Source organism: Enhydra lutris, unplaced genomic scaffold (assembly GCF_002288905.1).
Source record: "Enhydra lutris kenyoni isolate GAN:26980312 unplaced genomic scaffold, ASM228890v2 scaffoldscaffold11, whole genome shotgun sequence".
Classification (NCBI taxonomy): Eukaryota; Metazoa; Chordata; class Mammalia; order Carnivora; family Mustelidae; genus Enhydra; species Enhydra lutris.
The window spans coordinates 32,820,409-32,840,390 of NW_019154095.1; the positions used below are offsets into that span (position 1 = coordinate 32,820,409).

Genomic DNA, 19,982 nt, shown 5'->3' on the forward strand with positions numbered 1-19,982 from the left:
AGATAACCCCCCCAACACTACACCACCCTGCCCAGTAGCATCTCCAGCTTCAAAATTAATTATAAGATCTAAATATCCACTTCTGAGTTCTCCTAGCAATTTCTTTTTAGTACTTGTCCCACGGTACTTGTTATAATTTGCCCAGAATCATAGTTATTTTGAAGTTATTTGTGCATTTATTTCCCTTCTTAGGATGGAACCTGCTTTAAGATTCAAGTGTATCACCCTCACTTGTCCTGTCCTGTGAACCTACTGCGATGTCACATTCCTGGTATTGGGAATGACAGTTTGGTTTGAAAAGGCGACCTCATCAGTGCCAGGTCTGATTCTATGCAAGGACATTTGTTAGTGGTTTGTCACAGTTGTGCCGTGGTACTAACGGGACATCTGGCTTCTCAGCAAAGCCATAGCTCGGCAGGACGTTATTATAAGGATCACGTCTGGCCTCCCTGCCTCATGCATACCCCTAATGATCTTTACTGCCATAAAGAAAGGGTCAAGTAGGTGAAACATTATAACCAGACAAGTCTGATAGGCAGTGTGTGGCTCCAAAGGAGGCCAAGTCCACCAACTCTGCACACACTGTTTCCCCTCCTCTCTTTTCAGCACAGGGAATTTGCTCACAGGTTATGGGGGAAAAATTGTTAAGAACTCTCAGTACTTGGTCAAAATTGCACAGAAGCTGGAAGCCTTTCTCCCCCTTTTCATGGAAGAATGTGGCCAAAGTGAAGAGAAAATATTACTTTACTATTATTTATTTATTTATTTTAATGTTATTTAAATATTATTTATTATTACTATAATAACAATTTAAAAAATTTTTTAAAAGATTTTATTTATTTATTTGACAGAGATCACAAGTAAGCAGAGTGGCAGGCAGAGAGAGAGAGGAGGAAGCAGGCTCACCACTGAGCAGAGAACCCGATGTGGGGCTCCATCCCAGGACCCTGAGATCATGACCTGAGCCGAAGGCAGAGGCTTTAACCCACTGAGCCACCCAGGCGCCCCTAAAATATTATTTTACCAAAGGCCGATCATTTCCTTTACACTGAAATTAATTTACAGTGGACCCTTGAACACTGTGGGAATTAGGGGCACTGACCCCCACCCCCACCCCATGCAGTAAGAAAATCCACCTTAGAACTTATGACTCCCAGTAACTTACCTGTTATAGCCTGTTGACAGGAAGCCTTACAGATAACAAAATCAACTAACAAGTATTTTGTATGTTTTGTGTATCATAAACTGTATTCTTATAGTTTAAGCATGCTGGGGAAAGGGAAATGCTATTAAGAAAATCACAAAGAGAAAATCCATTTATAGTTCTGTACTGTATGTAAAGAAAAAAATCCACTTATAAGTGGACCTGTGCAGTTCAAATCGGTGGTATCGAAGGTCAATGTTCTATGAATATCATCGAAGATATGAGAGTCGGGGCCTCCTCACAAAGCTGGGCACTGTATGGGAGCATCTGTCCAGGGAAGGGAATGGGGTTGAAATGCAGCCTGCATCCCACCAGCCAGATCAGGTACCGGAAATATGACTGTAGTCACCTGAAGTCAGGGGCTGGTTTTTCTCGGCACAGAGGTGATTTTTTTCCAAGGCTCCTGTTCACATTTGTCTGATTTACACATAGGCTTATGGCAGCAGGACTAGGTACATAATTTGCAGGACTGGGTGCAAAATGATGGTGTGGGCCTCTTGTTTCAACATTAAAATTTTTAAACCACCCACATTGGATCTTTCAGGGGGCCCTGGGCAAGCCCCTGGCCCCACGCCCGCGAAGGTGGTTGTGACTAGCAGTAATGTGTTGGTTCAGGAAATCACTGCATATAGGTAATGTTTATATAAAAAGGGAATAATTGGCCTAGAAAGATCAGGGACTCATTCACATTGATTCCATGTAGAATTGGGAACAGGATCATTCTGTTTTACTCCAAAGCCAGAGGAAGCATCATAGGCTCTAAGTTTTCAAATGCATGATTGGGGTCAAGTTGGCAACTGGAAATGTTCGTTGACAAAGCGTTTTTCTTTCGGAGAACAGGTCCTGTTCTCTTGTGAACTGTGCATAGGCCAGCAAGGGGTACATGTCTGCTGGGGGTTCTCTAGAAGGAATTACTGCATTTGGTGGATAGTGAAGTACGCAGTCATAGAGGTTTTTAATGTTTTTTTCTATTTTGACGTAATTTCAGACTTCAGGAAAGTTACAATATAGTACAAAGAGTCTCCCTAAGTCTTTGACTGAGAATCTTGAAATGTTAACATTTTACCACCTTTGCTTTGGTGTTGTGTCTCCTTCTGTGTTTATGTATGGTTTTGTATGTAGACTATTATGGTTTATTTTCTGACATGTTTAAGATTCAACTGCAGACATCATGCCCCCTTTTCCTTAAATACTTCATTGTGTCTGTTTTTAAAGAGCAAAGATATTTTCTGACCTAACTAGTAGTAAAATTATGAATAATAATTAGATATAGTACAGTTAGGAAGAAATTAACATGGATACGATGCTGGCATCTAATCCTGAAACCTGGTTCGTAGTGCATCAATGGCTCAGTAACATCCTTTCAAACAATAACAAAAATCCTACATCATGGATTATGTTCAGTTAAAAGGTCACTTTAGCTTTCTTTAATCCAGATAATTCCTCAGTCTTCCTTTGTCATGCATGACATTGAGTGAAGCGTCAATGTCAGTTATTTTGTATAATGTCCCTCAATTTGAACATGTAAAGAGGAGATCTCAGCCAGCTAGAAAGGACTCCCACTGGCCAAGTCTGGGACAATTTGAGTATCAAAATAATTGGTAATGACAGAAGACAACTCAATCCATAATCCAAAAATCCATACTGGTGTTTTGAAAAATGACTGAATGAACATATAAATAAATGGGTGCAAAGTGAGAGCTCTTCCTTAGAGTAGAATAAATGGATAAATGGAAAATCATTATTTAGCACCATCATAATATTCATTGATTTAGACAAGTATCACGAATGCTTAAACTAGAGAAAGTTTCAGGAGTAACAGGATATTGATATAACCTCGAAGTATCTCTCCACAAGATACTTAATAATTACCAAAGGGAAATCTATAGCTTTTCAGTGGAAAATCCTGCCATCTACCATCTTTATCAAGTGATGGGTGTTGATGTCACAGTAATGGGACCTGTCTACATTGTATGTCTCCCGATGTGAGGGACAGAGCAGATTGAATCATTTAGTGATGTTTCTTCCAGAAATGTTTAATCTGTATTGAACCATAGGAAAACATTGGAACAAGCCTAAATTGAGGAACATTTTACATAATAGGTCATTTTTGACTTCACGTGTAACAACACAGGGATGTTCTGGGGAGATGAGAAGCCTCCGATGGACAAGCTGCCTCTCTGTAGCATCAGCTATATTTCCCTTTTAGGTCAGTCAGATATAAACATGGATTCAAGGAGTAGAAGGTAAATTTTTCTTAAATTGTGTGAATATGCAACTTGAAACTTTAAAGCCATTTCGTGTCCCATCTTTCTAGGCTCTGCCCATCAATGCAGGGGAGATATGAATTTGTTCTCCTCTGCCCGTAGGAGAACAATAAGATGTTGTAAATCTGTAAAAAAAAAAGATGTTGTAAATCTGTGAACAGAGTAGAATGGTTGGGATGGAATTGATGGAAATGGTGCTTCCTTGGCTTCACTTGTGCCCAGCTGAGTATACCAGATTCCCCAAATAATATTCCTTTATGCTACTTTTACTGACCATTTTTGACCAAGAAGAATTTGCAAAAATATGGCTACCACCTTTTTAGCACTACCAGGCTGCTCTTCTTGTGGTAACAATAAACCTTCGACTTCCTAGAAAATGGCCATTTCAGTAAACACTTTAGCAGGGAAGAGGATACAGATTTCATTTGATCTCAACTAGGAAACTTTCTGACGGATAATGCAGACAGCATTTTCTCATTTTCTCAACTAAGGAAACCTTCTGACGGATAATGCAAACAGCTGTTAAGCAAAACAAAAATAAAACTTTGTTAATCTTCGAGGACTCTGAGCTTAGTGATAGTATTAAATTAGTCTTTCATCCCTCCACAAGAACGAGGACATTCTAGATGATAAGTAGCAAAGGAAAGCTAAGTTACATATAGAAGTGTTAGCCATCCATGAATAATTCTGTCATATTCTAGATGGCACAACCAATAATCAAATTCCATCCCTTCCTTTGAAGAGTTTACAGTCTAGGGAAGGGCTGTGTTAGGAACAATTATTTTCAATGAAGCATGGTTAGTGGTCAGTAACTTCATTGTGTTTTGGGAGCCCATAGGAGGGGAAAATTGTAGCTTCTCAAGATCTTAGATATACTTCCTGAGTTGATATCTGAGAAAAGAGAAGGGTTAATAATTAAAGAACAGGGCAAAAGCGCAGAAAGATGGAACAATATGAACTACTTAGAAAAACTAGGAGATGCCGCTAGGAGTAGATAGGGTCACATCAGAGAGGGTGTTTGAATTCTCGGTTGAGTTTGGACTCATCCAAGATGGGGCCTGGTGCCACTGAGGTGTCATGAACAGGGCAGTGTTGTAGCCTTGTTTTCGAAATCCCATGCCCTCCCATTCCCTTGAGCCAGAGAGATTTAGGGGAACAAGACAATAGCAGTCCAGGAGTGAAATTCTATAAAAGGTTAAAGGGTGAACGGAGAAAGAGACACAGAGGAGACGGAGGTTGGGGGGAGAAAGGTTGAAGAGGCCCTGGGAGACCCAAGAGGGAGGGCAGACTTGTGTGAAGGTGTCAGCGGTCGTTAGTGTCCTTGCGATCCAAAGATGAAGGTAAGAAGTGAGAAGAGTCCGTGAGATGTGATCACCTCAAGGCTTCATTGGGTCTGGGCAAAGCAGTGTACTGAGAGGAGGCGTTAGGAGATCATGGTGGATCTAGGTATCCATAGGAGATGAGGAACTAGAGGTGTTATGAACAGCCTTTTCCAAAAATCTGGCCCCAGAGAAAAGTTAGAGCAATGACTAGAGTTAACCATGTGAGGAATGGACGGTGATTTAAGCATGAAGATTAAAAGGCTTCCTATTCTCAAAGCTGATGGAGAAGGAACAGGAGCAGCAGAACGCATGATGGAGAGGTCAGAAAGAGGTGGCTTTGCATTTTGGGTTCAACTAGGTAGCTTTGCACTCCTGTATAGAACCCTCCCAATCCCACTGCACGTGAGATTCACATGAGAGATGCTTCGAGATTAAGATGATTGGACCTTGCTGGAGAGCCACGGCATTGGACTCTCTGGGGGGTGGGGCCCAAGCTTGCTTTTTGTGACAGTTGCTGTCTTTCCTCCTTCTCACTACCCACAACTCCATTTGCTGTGCAGGTTTCCCCTTCTCTTCCCACCTCTAAGTATTGGGGTGCTCTAAGCCTCCCTCTTGAAACATCTTCTCTTCTCAAGCCACAGACTCTCCCAAGATGAAAGCTTTCCCTCCATGGCTTCAGGTCCTGTCTGTTGACTGCGGATGACTCTCGGCCCTGACCTTACACCTCCTCTCCTGACTTCTTTACCCACTGCCCACCTCGTCTATCCTTGGATATTTGGGAGGCACCCTTAATATAATACGTGCCAAAGAGAATTCTGTTGGTTTTCACGCCGTCAACACTGCTGCAAATCTGTGTTTGTCCTCCAGTCTTTCCTGGCCCAGTTAGTGGCCCCTCAGGGGCTCCTGCTAAGACCTAGGCATCATCCTTGACTCCTGTGTCTCTTCCAGGCACATCCCACTCAGTAGCAACATTATCTCCAGAACACATCCAGAACCGGCCCACTTCTTTCCATTGGTACTAACAATTGTTATTCCTTTACCTTGATGATCTCCTCCCTGCTTTCACTCTTAACATCTTAAAATCCATTCTCCACACTGAAGCCACAATGCTTTTGCTCCCAGAAAGGTGCACAGGTTCTGGCTGGTGTGAACTCTTAGATCTTTCTTGTTCTGGCAAGATCGATTCCAAGTAAAGCAGAATGCAGTTTTTCCTCCTTTCTCTCCATTGTCGTATGGGGCCCAGTAGGAGGCAGGGGTGCTAGATGTTTGGTGGTATATGGTTGGTTGACATGCTCAAGACACTGGCCACATCATGTGCCAAACGACCTTCCTGGCCTCAGGGAGGCCTGGAGTTGGGGGAAGAATCAGAAAGCTGATAAGGCAGGTAAAAAAAACAAAACAAAACAAAAAAACTCCCTACTGCTGAGGTGGCCTTTTCTTTTGGACTCTCCTCCTCTACTTTTTTTTTTTTTTTTAAAGATTTTATTTATTTATTTGACAGAGAGATCACAAGCAGGCAGAGAGGCAGGCAGAGAGAGAGGAGGAAGCAGGCTCCCCGCTGAGCAGAGAGGCCGACGCGGGGCTCGATCCCAGGACCCTGAGATCATGACCTGAGCCGAAGGCAGCGGCCTAACCCACTGAGCCACCCAGGCGCCCCTCCTCCTCTACTTTTTATTCCCTGTTCTGCCCCCGCCCACATCTCAGTAGTACTAGTGCTGAATTCTAATGAGACAGTGGGTCTGGAAAACTTCAGGTTATTTTTAGGTCATCTCTTTTGAACCTCATTGCCAGTTCACATCCTTCTAATCTTCTGTGGAGGGCTGTGAGGGTGCCAGGAAAGTCAGGAATGATTCAACATGTCTTTGTTGCTCTTAAAACTCTGTCTCATCAACGAAGGAGTCTGTTTTGCATCCAAGTGTTCATCAGGATGATGAGCTGTAGGAACTCTAGTGCAGCTGGGAGGGGGGCTGGGGCTTACGGGACACTGGGGAGAGGGAATCCTGACAGTAGGAAGAGGAGCAGTGTGACCTTTCTTTATACTCCTTCAGAGCTGGGCATCCAGTCTAGTCAATGATTCCTGGGATGGTGCTTTTTTTTCCCCCTCCATCAAAAGCACTTTGGTTCAGTGTCTCCTTCTCCCTGCATCTCAGATTCTGTGTCCCCATTACCACAGCAGGGAAGAACAGTCATGGAGGTTAGGGGCGCGCTATCCCGAGAGCGTTCAGTGGAACACGATGTAAGGATACAATATGCAAGTTACTAGCTTTTTCTAATTTGATTGAATGCTTTAAAAATAAGGGAGCCAAGAATTTCTGTATTTTCACCTAATAACTTTTCCCTCTTGAAGGTTGTGAAGATCTGCTATTTAGGTCAAACTTCAGCTCTCCTCTATGAGCCAAATCAATATAATCAATACACAGCAAGTGCCTTTAATGGAGCTTGGAGTCCAAGCAAACCTCAGAAATCCTTCTACAGGCATGGTTCCCTTGTATGGAGTCTTGCCTATATCTCTTTGTTGAGGGAGGCAGTGTTGATAAGCCTAGGTGGCCACGCTGTGTCCCTCTGAGGCCCGCTAGCATATCCATCGGACCAAGAATGCATATCTAGGTTGACTGCATAGGAGTAAATTCAGTAAGAGAGACCCTCTTGAGAAGGCTTCACGTGATCATGTACTTCTAGATTCTTGCTCTTCTGAGGATGACTTGATCCTGAAAGAGAATCGATGGTTGGCCAAGGCAAGAGAAAGGGACAGACAGCGACAAAGAAGTAGGTTGTGGTGGCCTGAGACAGGAGAAGAAGACATGTGTGAGTGCAAGCAACAGAGAAGCAGACCTTTGATGAGAGTGGGCACAAGTGACCAAGGCCACCTCTATGCTAAGAGGACTTTGCAGTCACCTAGCACATAGAATCACATTGGATCTCTTCATCCCCTTGCTTGGCCATGTTACAGTCTCTTTAGGACCTGCTTGTTATGACACTTTCTCTTTCAAGCCTGGTCTTTCTTGGTTTCCAATCAGTCCCAGACTCAAAAGGAAGATTCTTGTCCTTCTGATTTTCAATAAATGCTCAATTTTTTTTTTAATTTTATTTTTTATAAACATATAATATATTTTTATCCCCAGGGGTACAGGTCCGTGAATCGCCAGGTTTACACACTTCACAGCACTCACCATGGCACATACCCTCCCCAATGTCCATAATCCCACCCCCCCAACCCCCCTCCCCCCATTAACCCTCAGTTTGTTTTGTGAGATTAAGAGTCACTTATGGTTTGTCTCCCTCCCAATCCCATCTTGTTTCATTTACTCTTCTCCTACCCCCTTAACCCCCCATGTTGCATCTCCTCTCCCTCATATCAGGGAGATCATATGATAGTTGTCTTTCTCCGATTGACTTATTTCGCTAAGCATGATACCCTCTAGTTCCATCCACGTCATCGCAAATGGCAAGATTTCATTTCTTTTGATGGCTGCATAGTATTCCATTGTGTATATATACCACCTCTTCTTTATCCATTCGTCTGTTGATGGACATCTAGGTTCTTTCCATAGTTTGGCTATTGTAGACATTGCTGCTATAAACATTCGGGTGCACGTGCCCCTTCGGATCACTACGTTTGTAGCTTTAGGGTAAATACCCAGCAGTGCAATTGCTGGGTCATAGGGTAGTGCTATTTTCAACATTTTGAGGAACCTCCATGCTGTTTTCCAGAGTGGTTGCACCAGCTTGCATTCCCACCAACAGTAAATGCTCAATTTTTGATGGACTCCCAAGTTTTGCATCCTTGTCGACAAAAGAGGCCCAATGCAATGGAATGGATTGGCTTGGGAATAGCTTGATAGAGAGCTGCGAGTGGTTTGTAAAGCTGCAGCTGTTTCTCCCCGCCTTAATGTGTCCCTACTGCTGAATGCTGCTTTTGCAACACCACTGGTGCCTGACAAACTAGGCTACTTAGTGTGCAAGGGGTAGTGACCCACAGGACTGGTTATAAAATGATTTATGGATAACAGCCTTTGAACAGCAGAGGGATGGCTCAGCACGAGGGATCTAGCAAAGACCTAGAGTTATTCCGTGTCCCTGAAAAACAGCCTTGAGGAGTCCCTGAATGACAGGACCCCTGTTATCAGCCAAATGCCTTCTTGTCCCCATAAACAGAGCCCGCTCATGGCTTGGCACCAGGGTGGGGCTAGGGGGAGTACAGAGAAGCCCATGCACTTCAACTATGGCCAAAGGTGTCCCTCCTTCACTATTGCTGCAGGATTTACTTGGCAGGAGGCCAGCCTACAATAGTCACAGATCTTAGGAAAGACAGACATAGATGTGGAATTACACTTTGGGGCCAGTTGTCCTTTGAGGACACACAGTGAAATCAGAACTAAAAGATCCACAGTGAAGACATGAAATGAAAGATAGGAACAGTCTGGCATCACTGTGGTTCGGTGGTCAAGAAATGTGCAGAATGCATAGATCTCAGCAAGGCAGAGAGCTTTAGCCAGGCCTGCAAGGAAAGCACATACAGAGGAAGGAATGGACCTGACAGGAGGCCTTTTATATGCTTCCTCAGGGAAGTGGAGTTAGGAGCTGACATCTTAGGCCGTAACCACCTAAGGGCTGGAGGACCGAGGCAGAGCCAAGTGGGGGCACTGGGCCTTGACTTTCATTTTGCTGGCATCCATCTGTTCTGCATTTGAAGCAGCCTCTTTATCCCAACAAATGATCTGTATTTGGCTAAGTTACAAATTTCTTTTATGTATGACAAATGGGGTTTGTTGTTCCTTCCGAAAAATATGGGTGGGAAAGATTCAGAGCTGATTTGCATACCAGTGTCGTTGGACGCTAATGGGACATGGTACCATCCTCCTGCAATCTTAACAAATGACTATGACTATTAAAAAAATGACTATGATTTTTCACTGGCTGATTTGGTTTGAATGAGTAAATTATTTTTATTTCATTGCATTAACTGCCAGAACATTGAATGAGCCGATAAGTCCCTGGTGTTGCTGAGCCGCAAAGAACTATTATTCGGAATTGAATTTTTATTGATTTTCTTGTGCTACAATGACTTTTCTAACATAGTAGCATGAAAGAAAAATGAGAAAAAGGCCAAGTAGGGCATGGGGTGAGGAAGGGGAGGCTGCTGCTTCCCATGGCCTCGCCCCAGATGGACTGCTTATTGGCAGGTGCTGCTGACTCGGGATGATCCTGGCGCTGATGAGATGATTTATAGGTTAGGCAAATACCTTGCTTCATCACCTTGCACTCCTCTTCCCTTCTGCTGTCCTTGTTTCCAGCCACTTTGCGCCTCGATGGCATTCTGCCATGGAGCGGGACTGGGCGGTGGGGTGAAGAAGGCGCAGAAGTAGACAGGGTCAGTGCCGATCCTGATAGCATCATTAGCACATGTGCGCACGTGCGCGTGTGCACGCACACACTCATGGGAAATGAGTGTTACTTTAACATTATTATAATATATTTATCTCTTCGTGTTTTTGTTTTTTCTAGTCATCGTAACTATTGGAGATCTAGTTGTATATAAGTTCATAATCATTCGAAGAAGATGAAATGGAAACTCATTCATTCAACGAGTACTTATCGAGTGGCTACTGTATACCTTGCTAGGTACTAGAGGCAAGTCAGTGAACACAACAAATGAAAAATTTTGACCTCGTGCACAGATTCCTATGAGTCAAATTTAAAAAGAATATTTTAGAATTGACAAAAGTTTGAAAAAATAGAGTCCTCCTTGTTTCCTTTAATAAACATGGCAAGAGTGAAACTTGCTACAATAAAATGAAACAAAGTGTCCTTCTTCCCTGGTTTCTGATTCACTTTGATCTACTTTAGAGAATCTTGACAACTCCTAGGAAAGAGTGACTTTTTTTGGACAGTATTTTTTTCCAGCTATAAAAATAATCCATGTTCATTGCAGAAATTTTAGAAAATGCAGAAACCAATGAAGAAGAGAATTGGTACACCCAGACTCATCCAGCAGCAGATCGTTGACATGTTGAATTGTTTCTCTTTAGGGCTTTTCCTATAACACATATAGTAATCCCACACCAGTTGCTATTTTAAAAATTTAAAACCTTCAATCTTGCTGTGTATGGATGCAGTTTGGTTCAGTTCCCTTATACAAAATAACGTGAAAATTATTATTTCTCTTCTTTCCAGAGGCTGTGGGAGCATGATTGTAAGTGAGATCGGAAAGTGGAAATCTATTTATATTCCACCCTCTCAATATATATGAATAGAAGACCCAGTCTAATAAAAGAGTGTCCTTATGTGATGTGATAACTTATGGAAAGAGGGGTAGTTAGGCAGGCATTTTGCAGAAACTTGCAAAAAAGAAATGAGAGCATCTATGTGCAAAAAAAAAAAAAAAAAAAAAAAAAAGCCAGTAAATGCCTGATTGAAACAGTAAAAGTGGTACAGTGTGCATTATGTAGGCTGGGTGATGCTCTACCTCTGTTTACCTAGAATTTTCTCAAGAACTTTCTTGGGATCACTAGATTAATGTAGGGTCCACTGTGGTAGATCTGTCTCCTCATTCATTTGTATACATCTTAATTTCTTGTTTCATGTCTCTTCTCTCTGCCGTCATATATTCTGTGGGAGGGCTGAGTTGGTGTGTGTCAAGTTCAGTAAAGCACCTCCCTGCCTGATACAAAAGTGTCTGGCCCATGGTCCACAGCATGAGTGGATGAAGGATGCTATTGCACATACACTGAAAACCTGAAGGCAAATTAGGAGGCGTGCCTACCAAAGCCAGTTTGTATGTAGATGTACTTACTTTTATTTGGAAGTAGATACATTCTATAAAAACATAATTATTACATTTTGAGGAGGCCAGGTCTCACATATTAAAAAATACATAAAAGAGACCATTCGCTCCATGCTATTTTATCTCATGTAGCAATCTTTTCAAACATTTAGTTGCAATTTACAATAATCTTTGAGCTTTTTAACATCTGCATAGTATTCCATTATATGAATGCACCAGAAGATGTTAGCCAGTATTGTATTATTGAACATTTAAAATGTTAACAAAGGTTCAGCATTATAACTGATGATTTGAGCAATGTTCCCATACCACATTTTTCTAGGTAGCTCTGTTATCCTTTTCTTAGAAAAGGATTTCTTGAATTATGTAAATGAACCCTTTTAAATAATAATTTTATTAAGATATAATCCCCAATACCTTGCCACCAGTGCATCTATTTAAAGTCTACATTTTAATAGTTTTTAGTGTGTTCTCACAGATGTGCAACCATCATGAGTCTGTTTTAGAAACTTACATCACACCAAAAAATAAAACTGTACCCATTAACTGTGATATTTCCCCCACCCCCCACCCCAGCTGCCTGCAATGCTAGGCAGTCACTTGTCTTTCTCAGTCCCTGGACTTGCCTATTCTGGACATTTCATAAAAACGGAATCATACAATATATGGTCTTTGGTGTCCAGCTTCATTTACCGAGCATATTATTTTCAAGATTTATCTGTGTTGCAATATGTACTTCAATATTTTATTTCTTCTTATTACCAAATAACATCCCATGGTATGAATATACTACATATTTATTTATTCATTAGAAGTTGAACATATAAGGGATGCCTGGGTGGCTCAGTTGGTTGAGCCACTACCTTTGGCTCAGGTCATGATCCCAGGGTCCTTGGATTGAGTCCCGAGTCGGGCTCCTTGCTCGGCAGGAGGCCTGCTTCTCTCTCCACCTCTGCCTGCCACTCTGCCTGCTTGTGCGTGCTCTCTCTCTCTCTCTCCCTCGCTGTCTCTGATAAATAAACAAACAAATAAATAAATAAATAAAATCTTTAAAAAAAAAAAGAAATTGAACATATAAATGAACTTGTAAAGTGATTTTGACACATTTTATAGCTAGCTTTTCATGTTGACTTATTTTCACTTCCTCTAGCAGTATTGCCTATCTGGTTTCCCACACTTTCTCTTTCTCTTCTCTTCCCTTCCCTTCCTTTTCTTTTACTTATTTCTTTGAGAGAGAGAGAGCAAGAGCAGGGCTAGGAGCAGAGGGAGAAGCAGACCCCCCCACACCCCACAGCCCCGAGCAGGAGCCATCCCAACCCCAGGGCTCCATCCCCAAAGCCTAGTATCATGACCTAAGCCAAACGCAGGTGCTTAACTGACTGAGCCACCCAGGCACCCCTCCACGCTAATTCTAGGGATTAGTACTTAAAGAAATGGACAAAAGAAAGCCTGTTTGGAAATGTAAAGAGACCCATTGGTGCTTTTTAAATGGACATTTCTTTATAATTAGTTCTGTTGGGTCTTTATTTATCTTTATTAGCCCTTTATATCTCTTCTTTGTAAATTTTGCTGAAATATCACTTTGCCATTTTATTTTAGGGTATTTATCTTTCCCACTTCCTTTCAAAAGTGCCCTTTATGTATTAAGGCTATCAAACCTCTGCCTGTAACGCTGCTTGTAATTTTTGAGAGTGAAACAATTTAATTTTAACAGTATATGCCAAAGCAATTATCTGCCAATCATTTCCTCAAGCATTCTTCCTTTCATTTTGTTCGAAGCATCTTCCCCATCTTAAGACCCAGTAGCTATTTTACTACTGCTGTGGTTTTACCATATACTAACTTACACTTTTCATTTGAGTGTCTTTGAAAAATGCTCTAAATTTTATAATTAATATGTATATCTGATTTATGAAAAAGCCAACCCCTTTTCATCGTCACGGCCTCATAATAGGATTTAGTCATATCTCTGTCCTTGACTAACCCATATTATGTACCCTGCTCTTGAAAAGATGTTGAACTTATTAACATTTAATGCTCACAAAAACTATATGTAATGGAAATTATTGTCTTCATTTTACAGATGAGGAGCCAAAGGCAGAGAGAGCTAAAGATATTTGTGGAATCAAGGTTCTAGTAGGTTACAGACCCAGAATTCCAACGGATACTCAGTCTCCACTCCCACCTTCTTCCACTAAAGTGTTCAGTCTTCCCCGCTGGAGTTCTGAAAGAAATGACCTAGGAGTTTAAATCCTTATCCTTAATTATCATGCACGATTATGATGTGTTATGCCTTTCTCTTTCCGGAGTTTTGGGATAATTACATGAATATTCCTTGCTATATTAAAAAAATTTTTAGATGTAAACATTTTAAGGTGGTTTTTCTTGGCCACTGCCAAGTTTTTTGAAACCACAACTTCCAAATATTTAATTCATTGCTTTGAGCCTCATCTACGAAGGTGATGTTTCCAGGAAGGGTATGTGGCTGATTACAATCTCTCTTGGCCCTGTTGTGTCTGAGACGATATAATTGTTTGCTCATGTATAATAACTTGTTTGGGAATAAAAAATTAGTGCCCATGCCTTTTTGTCCTCAAAAATAAAAAACACAGATATGATTAATTATACTCTGGTATATGCTAATACAGGAAAAAGTTTCAGTCATAGCTTGATTTTTATTTCATTGTCAGTTACTTTTTTTTTTTTTTAAGATTTTATTCATTCATTTGACAGAGAGAGACACAGTGAGAGAGGGAACACAAGAAGGGGGAGTGGGAGAGGGAGAAGCAGGCTTCCTGCTGAGCAGGGAACCCAACCTGGGGCTTGAACCCAGGACCCTGGGATCATGCCCTGAGCCAAAGGCAGAAGCTTTAACCCACTGAGCCACCCAGGTGCCCCATCAGTTACTTTTTTAAAAAAAATTTATGTAGCTATATTGAGCTATATCTGACAAATATCATTGTATAACTTACGGTTTGTGATGATTTGATACATGTTTGTATTGTGGAATAATTACCACAATAAGGTTAGTTAATGTATCTGTCACCTCACATAGCTACATTTTTTTTTTCCTTTTTTTGTAGTAAGAACACTTAAAATTTACTCTCTCAGTAACATTCAAGTGTCTGGTACAGCATTGTGAACTATATTCACCGTGTTATATGTCAGGTCCCCAGAATTTACTCGTCTTGTAACTAGAAGTTGTAACACTTTAACCTCCATTTTGCATTTCCCTCACTCCCCAGCCCTTGGCAACCATTCATCTACTCCTTGTTTGTGAGTTCAGCTTTTTTGTATTCCAAATCATACAGTATTTGTCTTTCTTTGACTTATTTCACTTAGGATAATGCCCTTAAGGTCCATCTGTGTTGTCACAAATGGCAGGATTTGGTTCTTTTCTCAAGGCTAAATGAATATATATATATATATATATATATATATATATATATATATATACACATATATATGGGAGTATATCTATAATACACACACACACACAAACTCTATCCATTCATCTGCTGATGTACACTTAGGTCATTTCCATGTTTTTGCCAATAATGTTGCAACGAGCATAGGGTGTCAACATCTTTTTGAGATAGTGATTTTTATATCCTTTGGATATATACATCTAGGAATGACATTGCTGCATCCTGTGGTAGTTCTGTGTTTTAAGTTTTGGAGGAATGTCCATACTGTTTTCCACAGGGGCTGTGCCAATTTACATTCCCACCAACAGTATGCAAGGGTTCCTTTTTCTCCAAATTCTAGTCAACCTTTATCTCTTGTCTTTTTGGTGACAGCAATGCTAACAGGAGTGAGGTGATATCTCACCGTGGATTTGATTTGCATTTATCTAATGATTAATGATGTTGAGCATCTTTTCACACACCTGTTGGCCATTTGTATGTCTTCTTTGGAAAAATGTTTATCTGAGTCCTTTGCCCTCTCTTTAAATGGATTGTTTATTTTGCTGTTGAGTCGAATGAATTCTTTGTGTATTTTGGAGATCAGCTCCTTATCAGACATATGGTTTGCAGATATTTTCTACCATTCTGTAAGTTGCTTTTCTACCTTGTTGATCATTTAGTTTGCTGCACAAAAAAACGTTTAAATTTAATCCAGTACTGAGTGGTTGTTTTTGATTTTGTCCCCAAAAGTTGTTTTTGATTTTGTCCCCAAAAGTTGTTGTCAAGGCCTGAGGTCAAGAAGTTTTTTCCTCCTAGGTTTTCTTCTAGTCATTGATGGTTTTAGGTTATACATTTAAGTCTTTCATCCATTTCTTCTTGTTCTTGTTCTTGTTCTTCTTCTTCTTTTTTTTTGGGGGGGTGATTTTATTTATTTGAGAGAGAGAGCGAGAGCTCAAGAATGAGTGGTGGGGAGCAGCAGAGGGAGAGGGAGAAGCAGAGTTCCTGCTGAGAGGGAAGCCTGTCTTGTGGATCAGTCCCTGGACCCTGAGATCATGACCTGAGATGAAGGCAGGTGCTTAACTGACAGCTACCTAGGCACCCCAAGTCTTTAATCCATTTTGAGTTAATTTTTGTGAGTGTTAAAAGATAGGAGTCCAGTATAATTCTTTTACATGCCGTTATCCAATTTTCCCACCACCTGTAATTGAAGAGAGTTCCTTTCCTCATTTAGTATAATTGGCTTCCTTGTTAAATATTAGTTATCTGTATATTTGAGGTTTTATTTCTGGGCTCTTGATTCTGTTTCATTGATCTGTGTGTCTGTTTCTGTGCTGATACTATATTGTTTTGATTACTGTAGCTTTGTAATGTAATTTGAAATCAAAGTATGGTGCCTCTAGCTTTGTTCTTTTTTGTTTCAAGATTTCTTTGACTTTTCAAGGTCTTTTGTGGTTCCAGGAGTTTCAGGATTTTTTTTTTTCTATTTCAGTGAAAAAAGCCATTGGAGTTTTTATATGGTTTGTGTTGAATCTATTAATGGTTTTGGATAGTATAGAAATTTTAACAATATGAATTCTTTAGGTCCATGATATCGTTAGTTATATCTGTTTATTTACCCCTAAGATACTTATAAAATTATTATGTGTATATTTTTCTCAATTTTGTTAAAATGTAAAATTTCAACTGTGACATATTTAGGATCTTTCTTTTTTTCTTTTTAAGACTATTTTACCTTGTATCCAGTGAGCTCTTTTGCAAACTCAAGTCTTTCTACAGCTCAGAGAAGAACTATCTATTATTAAATAGATGATTATGTATTTTCTTTCAGCTTGTTGTTTTCTTCTAAAATTCCTGTTATATTTAATATTGTATTTCTCTATCTCAATGTTATTTATTTTATTTTCTGGTAAATTTATTATCATTTTATCATTTCCCTTTCACTCATTCATTCAACATATATTTATTAAGGACGTGCTGTGTATCAGATGTTTAGTAGGCACTGGGAACCTGTGGGTGACTGTCCCAGAAATAAAGCCCCCCTTCTGAGAACTGATGATCTAGTGAGGAAAGCAGATAGGGGTAAGCAGTTACAAAAGCTCTGCTAAAGGATGTTTCTTAAACTGGATTTTGTTGGTTACAGAGCTTTTATTTCTTGCCTCTAAAACCACTGCTTTACAGTTTGTAAAGCTGGGGCTGGGGACTTCTTTGATGGACTCTGGCTCCCTATAATGTTTCACCAGCAGGAGGTACCAGAGGGGAATGAACAGTGGAAGAGGGAGAAAGGTTGCTGCTTGTTAATTTTTTGCCTAGGTCAGTATCACTAGCCACCACCCCCTGCTCCTGGGAGAATTTCTTCATCCTGGAACCTGGAAGTGGCAGTTGCTTCTTGTTTCCAGCTTACCATTTCCCCCCAGTACTTCCAGAGCCAGCTTTGTCTGACCCCACAGAAGTGTCAGCACCAAGGTGATGGGCAGTCTTTCTTCCGAAGTCAGGGTCTTGACTTGGATCCCTCTTCCAAGTTCCTTAGGTGCTAGTACCAATACCCAGCGCTGTGCAGCTCCATTACCCCAAACTCTTCCTTTTGGCCCCCTTGTCCCCCTTTGCCTTTTTAAATTTCCTGCCTGGATCCTCCCTAGTTTGATTTTCTGCAGTATTCAGAATGCTGTTTACAGTCTTTATGATATGTATATTTCTAACTCAGCACTTATGTTGTTTTTTTCTTCCCCCTGCATAGTGGCAGTTTTCTTGATCTCAGATGTTATCCTATTTATAACTCCCTACTCTAGATTCTCAGTTGCTATTTCCTTTTGACTTTAAAGAGCTTAAATTAGAAGTTATCCAAAAATGCCTCTTGTTTCTTGTCTTAGAGGAAGCTACTCAATCTTAGTTCTATGGTTTGCCTCCTTTATTTGTAGAATTCTTTTTATATGGCGGGGGATGGTTTCCCTACTGTGGGAAGTTGCATAGGTTCCTATCTGAATTTTTCAAGCCTTGGAACTAACATAGATGATAAGAGTACTTGGTTTTGCCAATTCAGAGACTTAATTAGGTTGGGCGACCTGTGGCGTGAATCAGAGATAGAGCTAGAAGCATGTACATCTGTGTCTAAGAGTTAATTTCCATGGTTTTTGATACATTTAGTAGCTAGCTGGAATTTTTCAGGTCTGTTTGCCCTTCTTGGGAATCACAAATGCCAGAGCTCCCTCCACCAAGCTCTGGTATAGGCCAGGGCTCGTTGATACATGCTTTCTCCCTTGGTGTGATGGTGTTCGTGGTTGGCTGCCTCTTAGGATCCTGATACACGACATCGCATTTTTACCCTGACCCCGTAGTCTGTTGCTGATTAATCTTTAATCTTTGTATCTCTACACCGAAGAGAGTTAGATGCTTCTTGTTGGAACCCTTCCAGTGATTTCCAGTGTCGGTGGGGAAGAGCAAAAGGTTGGGTAGGTCCCTTCTTTAGTTTGGTCCTGGCTGGATGAGATCTGTTAGAACTTTCTCAAAATTTCTTTTGAAGTACCTTTGCCTACATCCCAGGGTCAATACTGGGTTTCCTTTTTTAATATACATATTTATTTCTTTTGTTGAGCAGTTGGGAATGGGGAGGGAAAATGATTTCGCTCTCATTTTCTTTTCATCTACCTCCATATTAACATAGTGGAGTGCCGAGCTAACCATAAACTATGCATTTTGCTACCTTGCCCATTTCTTCTGATCAAAGAAAGGCAATGGGAGCGGAAGATGGAATAGAAATGCCCACCATCCGTTTTCTGTGCTTCATCCGGTTGAATACACAATATTTGGTGTTGTCAAAGCTGCAACCATTCTGTAACAGTGCTAAGTGAGGCTTCATTTAGAAAACAAAGCAATCAAGGAAAACAAAGTGGCAAAGAAACCAAACAAAAATAACCACCAAAACTCAACCTTTTCTATCAGCAAAGTGAGTATTAGCAAAACTCATGCTGGAGTCACACTCACACTATACTCTAGGCTGATTTCCATGCGGTCCTGATGAATAAATGAACGCAGTGGAGGAGGGATTTGGGGCTCACAGCTTCCTTGTTGGGAGTGCAGAGGAGACTTGGTGGTCCAGTGGTCCAGGCAGTGGAAGATTTTTCACTGTGGTCTTTACCCATAGTTCCTCACTCACTTTTATCATAAGTCAGGTGGCCCTCATCCCCCTTGGAGTCAGAAATTCCAAATCATAAGGGCTATGACAGTTTACGGATCTCGAATAGAATGAAGTTAGCTTTAGGATTCGGGGGACAGCAGAGAAGGGAGAAGAAGGATCCTGGCCCCTGCCTGCCATGCAAGCCCTGTTCAGATCTTTTGCCTCATATATACTCATGAAGATCTCTAAATGCATAGCACTACTGACAAAAGACATCAGTTGCCTCTGGGAGGGAAAACATTAAGAGCAGAATTCGGAAGAAAGTGGATACATGGATTACTCCGCTAGATATTCACCCAGTGTTTCTGACTTGCTAAAAGCAAGTTTAATGTATTTATACAATTTGTAAAAATGTAACTGATTCTGGAGCTCTGCTCTTTACAGGGAGCATATTTCATGTTATTGTAAGCACTAAAGAAAATTAAATCAATAAATCCGCAGCCTGTAATTTGAGATACTCAATTGGAGAAAAAGACATTGTCTGGGAGGGAGGGGGAATCATTTACATGGAGAAAGACTCATAAAGCTGTCTTCGCTCCAGCTCTACCATCCCACAATTTCGAGTGACAGCAAGAGTTAAGCCTGAGGTGTAAAATTATCAAAGGGTTGTTGTGACACCTCAGAGCAAAAGCAGAGGCCAACTCCCACTTCGGTTCTTGAAGCAGAGGCTCACATGGAAAGCCAAGCAAGGCAAAGAGCTTCCTCCCTCAACTCTCTCTGTGTCCTTTTTCCTGGGAAAGTTTGGCTGGTTAGTGGGCAGAGACTGGCTGTCCGGAAGCTCAGTGACTGTTTCCCCGTCGCTGGCATTGATGTTCTCTGTGACCACT

General features: G+C 41.0%; 1 protein-coding gene across 1 annotated transcript in view; it reads left to right on the forward strand.

Moving 5' to 3' along the window:
• LOC111144577 (unc-5 netrin receptor D) overlaps nt 1-19,982 on the forward strand; it is a 543,708-nt gene that overhangs the window by 326,561 nt on the left and 197,165 nt on the right. The gene's annotated exons all lie outside the window — the stretch shown is intronic.